Source organism: Brassica oleracea, chromosome C3, assembly GCF_000695525.1.
Source record: "Brassica oleracea var. oleracea cultivar TO1000 chromosome C3, BOL, whole genome shotgun sequence".
NCBI classification, from domain to species: domain Eukaryota; kingdom Viridiplantae; phylum Streptophyta; class Magnoliopsida; order Brassicales; family Brassicaceae; genus Brassica; species Brassica oleracea.
In genome coordinates, this window is record NC_027750.1 from 42098003 (window position 1) to 42107267 (window position 9265).

A 9265-nucleotide genomic window follows, 5' to 3' on the forward strand; every position below is an offset into this window, starting at 1 on the left:
CTGGCCACCTGTTAGGCTATTTATTAGGGTTTTGTATTATTTTAGAGTAGACTTGCCTTGAGACCCTTTTTAGACCTAGTTTGGAGGAGGCAAGAAGCCACCACTGAAAGAGGATAGCTTAGTTGGAGAGATAGATCCTCTACTACAAAAGAGAGAATCTCTTGAACTCCCTTGTTTTCCTATTTCTGTTTACTTTTACTATTATTTATCTAAGTATTATTCAGACCATCATAACTATGTGTTCCATGAATATGTCTGAGTAGTCCTTACTGTTAGATTTAGGTTTCTCAAATAGGTTGATAAATGTAATACTGATACAACAATTGTTAGGATGTTTAGAAATATAGTTCAATCATCTAGTTATGCTTAAAGCTAAGTTTAGGATTGATCACCCTTTAAACTTAGATCTTAGGATTAATTGGGATCAAGCCATTGCTTGACCCAATACTTGAAAATAACTAGTATGATTTAACTGACTAGATACAGACGAGAGTTGGTCTAGTGAGTTAGAGAATACAAATCAAACTCGTCCGTAAAGCTTCTAGAAGAAGTATCGATCGACACAGCGATAGCCATGTGGATCGATATTTTGAAAGGTGTATCGATCCATATTCACAAAGAATTATCGATCGACACTTTCTCGCGAACAAGATAGCGAGAGTTGAGGTCCGAGATCCAGATTAGATAATCAAACAGAGTATACCTTAGTTTGAATTCAAGAACAATTAATATTAATAACCTCATAATTTCCAAAATTAAGTATTATTTATCATACCTGAGATTATACCTGAATCTAGCTACTTCATCCAACTGTTAACAACCTCAAAACAAATCAGTCAAGCAATAATGTTGCTCACAAATCCATTTACTGCTTTTAAAACTTATAAACCATTTAATCTAGATTTATTTCAAGACCATAATCTATTGTGTAATCCTAGAGTATCTGTGGATTCGATCCTTAAGTACTACATCTGAACCTCTTATTTGAGAGAGTAATTCACTCCTTAGGGTAATTTGAGTGATATCAACTGGTGAACATGATGTTTGCGGACCAGATCGGGCGAACCATGGAGGTCTACATCGACAACATGCTGGTCAAGTCCTTGGAGGGGGAGGACCACATATCTCACCTACAGCAGGCCTTCTCAACCCTTCGGAAGTATAACATGAAGCTCAACCTAGCTAAATGCTCATTCGGGGTCAGTTCTAACAAGTTCCTCGGGTACATTGTAACCCACCGGGGCATCGAGGCCAACCCGGAGCAAATCAGGGCCATTCATTCAATCCTTTCCCCGAAGAACGTCAAGGAGGTTCAAAGGCTAACGGGAAGGATGGTGGCCTTGAGCATGTTCATCTCCAGACTCTCCAACAAATCGCATGCCTTCTTTGGAACCCTCAAGAATCCAAGGGACTTCCAATGGACGGAAGAGTGCGAATCCGCTCTCCAAGAGCTAAAGTCGTATCTCACCACTCCTCCTCTCCTATCCAAGCCACTACTCGGTGAGGTCCTGCTACTATATCTAGCAGTCTCCGAACACGCCGTAAGCGCCGTCCTAGTCCGCGAGGAGGGAAACAAGCAGCTACCAATCTATTACGTAAGTAAGGCTCTCCTGGACGCGGAGACCCGCTATAGCCATCTAGAGAAGCTGGCCTTAGCCCTGATAGTCGCCGCTCGCAAGCTTCGATCCTACTTCCAGGCTCATCCAATCGTGGTTGTTACCTCCTTCCCTGTAAAGTTGGTCCTCCACGGAGTCTCCGGACGCCTAGCCAAATGGGCTGTGTAACTAGGGGAGTACGATGTAATATTTCGACCTGCCACGGCAATAAAGTCATAGGTCCTAGCGGACTTCGTGGCTGAATTCTCCCCTGCCTTACTCCCAGTTTTCAGGAGGTACGCCTCCGAGGCGAAACTATGGAAGAGGGAGAATGGATCCTGCACGTTGATGGATCCAGCACAGTTAGAGGAGCTGGAGTAGGAATAGTGCTTACCTCGCCGACAGGGAACACGGCCTAAAGGGCCGTGAGATGCAACTTCAAAGAGACCAACAACGAAAGCGAGTACGAGGCCCTAACCGCAGGTCTAACTCCCGCCCACCAAATGGGGGCAGAAAACATCCAGGTCTTCGGCGATTCCGAGCTGATAATCAACCAGGTACAGGGAGAATACCAAGCAAAAGACGATAGCATGATTCAATATCTGGCAGTCGCTCAGCGACTGATCAAGAACTTCAAGAGCTGCAAGCTCACTCAAATCCCCCGGGAACAAAACTCGCAAGCCGATGCCCTGGCTATACACTTGCTTGTGCTTCAATGGCCAGCCACCCAGGAGGAACCCCCGTCAGAGGAGGTCTCCGCTGTCGAAGAAGGCGAAACCTGGATGACCCCCCTAGTCCAGTACCTGGAGGCCGACATTCTCCCGGAAGATCGCAACGAGGGCATGAAAATTAAGAAGCAAGCCGCAAGGTACTGTATCTCCCAGGAGAAGCTGTACCGAAGATCCTTCTCTGGCCCGTACCCAAGGTGTGTCACACCTCGAGAAGCCGCTAGAATCCTTGTAGAACTACATGAAGGAGATTGTGGATCCCACTCTAGCGGAAGAAGACTGGTGCTCAGAGGCAGAAGGGTGGGTTACTACTGGCCCACGATGGTCGCCGACGCCGACAAACAAGCCAAACACTGCGACCAGTGTCAGAGGAATGCTCCAGTCTCCAAGCTTCCCCCAGAGGACCTCAAGTTCATAAGCTCACCATGGCCCTTCAGAAAGTGGGGCATGGATATAGTAGGGAAATTCCCTATAACGCCGGGGCAGAAGGTCTTCCTTCTGATAATTACTGACTACTTCTCCAAATGGGTTGAAGTAGAAGCACTCAGCCGCATAACAGACCTCCAGATCCGCAAATTCTTGTGGACCTACGTAATCACTCGCTTCGGGGTCCCCCACGAGATCGTAACTGACAATGGACAATGGACCCCAGTTCACGAGCCACAACTTCAAGGAGTTCTGCAAGGACTGGGGCATAAAGCTCACTTTCGCCACACCACGACACCCTAAGTCTGATGGACAAGCCGAGTCTACAAACAAAACTGTGGTCAACATGCTTAAAAAGAGACTGTAGGGCTCTCACGGGAAGTGGGCGGAAGAGCTACACGGAGTCCTCTGGGCCTACCGGACCACTCCCAAAGCAGCAACAGGGGAAACTCCCTACTCGCTGGTCTGCGGCTCTAAGACCATTGTACCCACAGATTTGCACGTGAGAACAACGGTCTCCGGGTCCACCTCACAAGAGGAGAACAATGAGCTGATGGCGCTAAGCCTCGACCTACTCGACGAAAAAAGAGAGGCCGCTCGGCGAAGAAACTGGTCCTACCAGCAAGCGTCGCCAGGACGTACAACAAGAAAGTCAGAACCAGGACCTTCCAGCAAGGGGATTGGGTTCTACGACGAGCAGAAAAAACAATGGGGAAACTCACCCCCTGGTGGGAAGGACCCTATAAGGTCATCGAGGTGCGGAGAGCAGGCGCCTACAGGCTGCAAGATAGCAAAGGTCAAATACAACGCAACTGCTGGAACGCCCTGCACCTCAAAGCCTATCATTTTTAATACGATCCCCGGACCATGATTTCTATACTACTATATACTATTTAAGCATTATGATTTCCTACTCCTATGCATGCTAAACGTCTCCGGACAAAACTTATAATAAAATAGTTCCGACTATAAAGGCAGAGGGGAAATTATTATACTTAAAGAGGCATACGAGCTGGATCAGGTCTCCAGAGACCTCTGATCCTGGCCAACCCTTGCAAAAACTGGCACGACCACAATGGCACGCCCACAAAAAATCAAAACGGGTATGAGACATAAAGCAGGAATGGGTATGCGCAAGCCTGAGTATGCTGTCAAAACTACCTAAAACCCCTGTACAGCTTAAGGCGCATTGGCATCCCTAGAGTACCAGTGTAAAAAGTACATGTATTAAAACGCTACGAGCTACACAATACAGGGAACACATGGTATATATTCATTACAAAAGTACTGTGAAATACAAGGAGCAATCAAAATCCTGCTTCTCCAGACGTGGAAAGCAGCGAAGCCTAGCACATGGGTCATAACATCCACACCAGCACCCTCTAAGCCTGTCAGATACTTCCTGCAAAAGTAAAATACAGCATAGGATCTCGATAGTGGCCAGCTTCCGAGCGGCAGAATGCGAAATCCAAATAGGTACCGGTAGTAGTCTTGCCTAGGAAGGCGGAGTACGGTCGCTGTGAAAATCAAAAATATTCCGGGTTCCCAAGAAACTATGAGTCCTTATACAAGCCCCCGATCTAAAGAGGAAACCCAAGGTTCTCTATACGATTCCGGGTCCTATGTATAAAACCTAAGGAAGAATCTCCGGGTTCCCCTATAGCCTCCGGGTTCCAATCAAAGATCTTAGGGTCTAAGGAAGAACCTTCGGATTCCTATGTGGCTTCAGGGTTCCAAAGATAAAAAAAGAAGCTAGAACCCTTGTGCAGGCTAAGGCGCATCGGGGTCATTACAACTTCAAAAGAACCTCCAGGTTCCAATCAGCGATCTCCGGATCTAAACCTCCGGGTTCCAACACAGCCTCAGAGGCCTAATGTGGGAACCGAAATTCGCACTGTCGATTTCCGTTTAAATTAGGAAAGTAGGAGAACCCTAGTTTCCCAGAGGTCCCGGATATCTTCTAGTACCACACGCCAAGCAATCAGAACACGAACTAAAAACAGTAAAAAATAAGAAATCGTAGAAAGAGAAAAGGTATCATATTCCGAATTCGCGTATGAACGTTACAACAACGTAGAAGCCTCGGCTATGAGAGCTGTCGGCGAGATCCCTAGTTCTAACAACCTAAATTGCAAAACCTAGTTGAGACGCAGCTCGAAATAACAAAAACGGAAAGTTTCCTAAATGCTCTAAGTGCTAAGTTTGTTCTCAAAAGTTTGGACTCCTTATATACTTGCTCCTAGGTCGGTTTACTCGTTTTCCCTTTCTGCCCTTAAGCCGTCATAGCTTAAAAATGGAGATATTCCGTTTTTCCCGATCTTCGTGATTATCTTCGGAAACTTCACATTTATCCGCGGAAACTTGACATTTATCTTGCCTTACGAACCAAGCATAAACCGTCATACGGCTTATGGGCTTTTGGTTAAGAAATCGCAAGTGGGATTCGAGCTACGTCTTAGGTCTCTTTGGGCCATCTTTGACTCGAAGCGTTTATTACGGTTTCTTCGATAAAAACAAACTTTCCGCACATTAACGCTTGACCAAGAGCGTCGATCGATATTCCAATCGAATAATCGGTCGACGTTTTGAATAGTGTATCGACGATATTCAAATAGAATCATTGATCGACACTGTTCAATAGACGAACCTAGAAAGTGAGAGCCTAGTGGTTCGTTTATAAGTGTTGAGCTCTACAATATCATGCATGCAACTTGTTAGGCATTTGTAGGATTATAATCCTGATTACCTGAATAGAAACCTTAGATCTAACAACCATCCTTTCATCAAACCCCAAATCAATCAATCGAGCAATTACTTGCTCACAAACTTGCAACTTTACATTTAATCATTAAATCAACCTGGCTTAATTAATCTGATTAGATTTATTTGGTTCTCAAGCTACCTGTGGATTCGATCCCTAAGTACTACAACTCGAACTCTTATTTGAGAGAGTATAAATCACTCCTGAGGGTAATTTGAGTGATATCACTTGTCCGCAAACATAATGTTCACCAGTCGTTGGTAGGTTGATCCTGCGTTCTTTAGGGGCTTAATTAATCTGATTAGATTTATTTGGTTCTCAAGCTACCTGTGGATTCGATCCCTAAGTACTACAACTCGAACTCTTATTTGAGAGAGTATAAATCACTCCTGAGGGTAATTTGAGTGATATCACTTGTCCGCAAACATAATGTTCACCAGTCGTTGGTAGGTTGATCCTGCGTTCTTTAGGCCAAAGGGATAACTTTGTAGCAATAGATCCCTCTAGACGTCATGAAGGATGTCTTCTCCTGGTCTTCCGGATGCATGAGTATTTGATTATAGCCAGAGAACGCGTCCATGAAACTCATCAACTGATGCCCCTCGGTGGCGTCGACCAGCTTGTCGATGTGAGGAAGAGGGAAGGTGTGACACCCCCGAACCATTTAGGGCATAGGTTGAACCACCGGCCAACAATCAAACAAGAACATGACCGACGGCCCGACCGTCTACCAAGGTTCGGGAGCGCTACAAGACGGGTTAACAGGCAATCCAGCCAAAGTGACAAAAAGTGCAATTTGTAACTAGGCCACTCCGCCCACTAACACGTCCCGTCAGACCAAAGCCTAAGGCTTCTCAACCCGTACCCCAACCTGACGTTGTGTTAGCTCGGACAAGCTAATATCATAACAACAAGGCATTTGCACAAAACATTCGCTTTATTTATTTTATATATTGTATGGTTCGAAACACACAACATAATATACAAGCGGTGGCATGCCAAGAAAGCGAAAGTACATACTTATAGTCTGAAACACTTTAACCAAAAAGATGCATATCTACACCAGCCCGCCTAGCTTCCCGTGACCTCTACAAGCTCGCTACTGGTCACCTGAAACAACAACGAGTGAGGAGTGAGTAATCTAGCATTACTCAGCAAGTTACAATCCCCAACTAACAAATACAACCCTCGCTATCCCACCCCAAACAATCTAAAGCGAGAGGTTCACCTAATAGCACAATTCAATAACATAAGCAATATCATAAATACACAGCGGTAAACGATAGCAAGATAACTAGCATTATGCTAATTACTAGCTCATCACCAAACTTAAACTCGACTTAAACGAGGGTTTAACAACCCGAAACACGATATAATATATATAACAAACTCGGGCCCTGGTGACGTTATGTTCCTCCTTCACTATCGGCAATATCTTATCTTCCTACCACAAAGGCCAGAAGAAGGAACTTTCAACCGACCGCGGCCCACTGTCCTTCGGGTCACCGCGCGACAGCCAACAGTCCTTCGGGTCACTGCCACATTACACCGTCGTATAATCACTCAGCCATAGGCCATGACCCCGTCTATCTTAGTCTTCCCGATCCAGCGAATAAGGGGTTTCCTTGAACCCGCCGGGTACGAGGTCTGAAGGAGCACTAACTCACCCCAATATGCATAGCATTGTGGGTTACACAAATGCTATCGACCAATATATGATTAATACTAAACCCGGTAAAAAATAACACAAGGTTCCTAGTATTAATCGCCACACAACCAACACATTCCACTTCAAACATGCCTAGCATTGTGGGTTACACAAATGGTATATGGCCAATATATGATTAATACTAAACCCGGTAAAATAACACAGGGTTCCTAGTATTAATCGCAAATTAACAAAATCAATCATATTCCGGAATCTAGCATAAATACTTATTCCAGAATACCTAACTATCCACAACTTAGCGAACCAATCAACCTAACCATTAGCATGCTACTATGGTTCTCAAGCAATAACAAGCATGCCATCAACTCAATCAACATAACCTCAACTATTAACTAATTAAACCGTTACTCAGTTAGACCTGGTCATGCCCTCTACCTGTCTTGATGCATGGCCTGGCTCCATGCAAGGAGACACCACGTCCTCCACATGTCTGGCCGCATGGCCTTGTCACATGCATCGCAACACCTCGTGCTTGGCCGATCCACCTTATGCTCCACATGTCTACTTGCATGTACAGGTTTCATGTACTGCAACACCTCATGATTTCCTTGACACACATAATCCCTGGAGCTTGCCACCACGTCCTGAACACACACACATCTAGCCACCTCGAGCTTCTCGGTCAATTGTCCGATATCGGCCTTCCGGTGAATTTTCGTCCCGCGATCAATCCCAAATATTTTTTGACGACCGTTCTGATGATCTGAGTATTTTTAGTAAACTCCACTTGGAAACTGATCTTAAGGTAAAATATTTCCCAAGCTTCCGGCTTCTTTGAAAAATTCCATAATACCAAAATTTAGAGTTGTTCGCCCAATCTCCGGTCTTCCTGTTTTGCTTCCAAAAGTGTCGTGCTTCAAACGTCCTTAGAATTAATCTACCACATTGTCTAACCATTTTCTAGTGGCATACTTGTCTCATGGTTCAGACAAGAACAATCTGATCGTCCGCGACTCGACCACCCAAAAGATACTCGACCATTCCTTTATTTATTTATTTTTTTTCAATGGGTTTCTACATTCTCCCCCCCCCCCCCTCGAATTCCAGGGGTCTGAGGGGCCTCCTTCTTCCATCACAACATCCTCTCGGAAGAACTCTGGGTGATCGGTTTTAGATCGTGCCGCATCTTCCCAAGTAACATGAATCCTGTTTTGTCTTCCCCGTAATACTTGCACTTGAGCAATCTCTCGATTCTTCAGCTTCCGAATACGCAGATCTCCCAATCTGATTGGTCCTTCCGGATACATAAGGTTTGTCCTCAACTCCTCTAGTCTCTCGGGTTCAACAGCACTTGGATCCCGTATATGTTTCTGAAGCATGGACACATGAAATATAGGATGTAGACGCATATCCTCTGGCAGATCCAAACGGTAAGCTACCTCACCAACTTTCCCGATGATCTTGTACGGACCAATGAACCTGACTGCAAGTTTCCCGACCTTGCCGAATCTGTCCTTCCCTTTTTGTGCAGTAACCTTCAAATAGACCCAATCTCCTTTCTCGAAAGTTACCTCTCTTCTTGACTGGTCTGCGTACTTCTTCTGATGGTCCTAAGCCTTCTTCATGTTGGTCTGAATCGTCTCTAGCTTAATCATGGTCTCCTGAACAATAGGTACCCCAAACATTCTCCTTTCGCCCACTTCCGTCCAACACATAGGTGTTTTGCATGGCCTTCCGTATAACGCTTCATAAGGTGACATCCCTATGCTCGAATGATGACTGTTGTTATACGAGAACTTGACTAACGGTAAGTGCTTCTCCCAATTCCCGGCCCAATCTAGAATACACATCCGAAGCATGTCCTCGATGGTTCGAATGGTTCTCTTTGTTTGGCCATCTGTTTCTGTATGGAACGCCGTGCTTCTGAATAGTTTAGTTCCAAAGGCTTCTTGAAGTGCTTCCCATAATGATGACATAAACCTTGGATCTCGATCTGAGACGATGTCTGAGGGTACACCATGTAACTTCACGATTTTGTCGATGTACAGCTCGGCCAACACTTCAACTTTATCAGTGTCCCGCATAG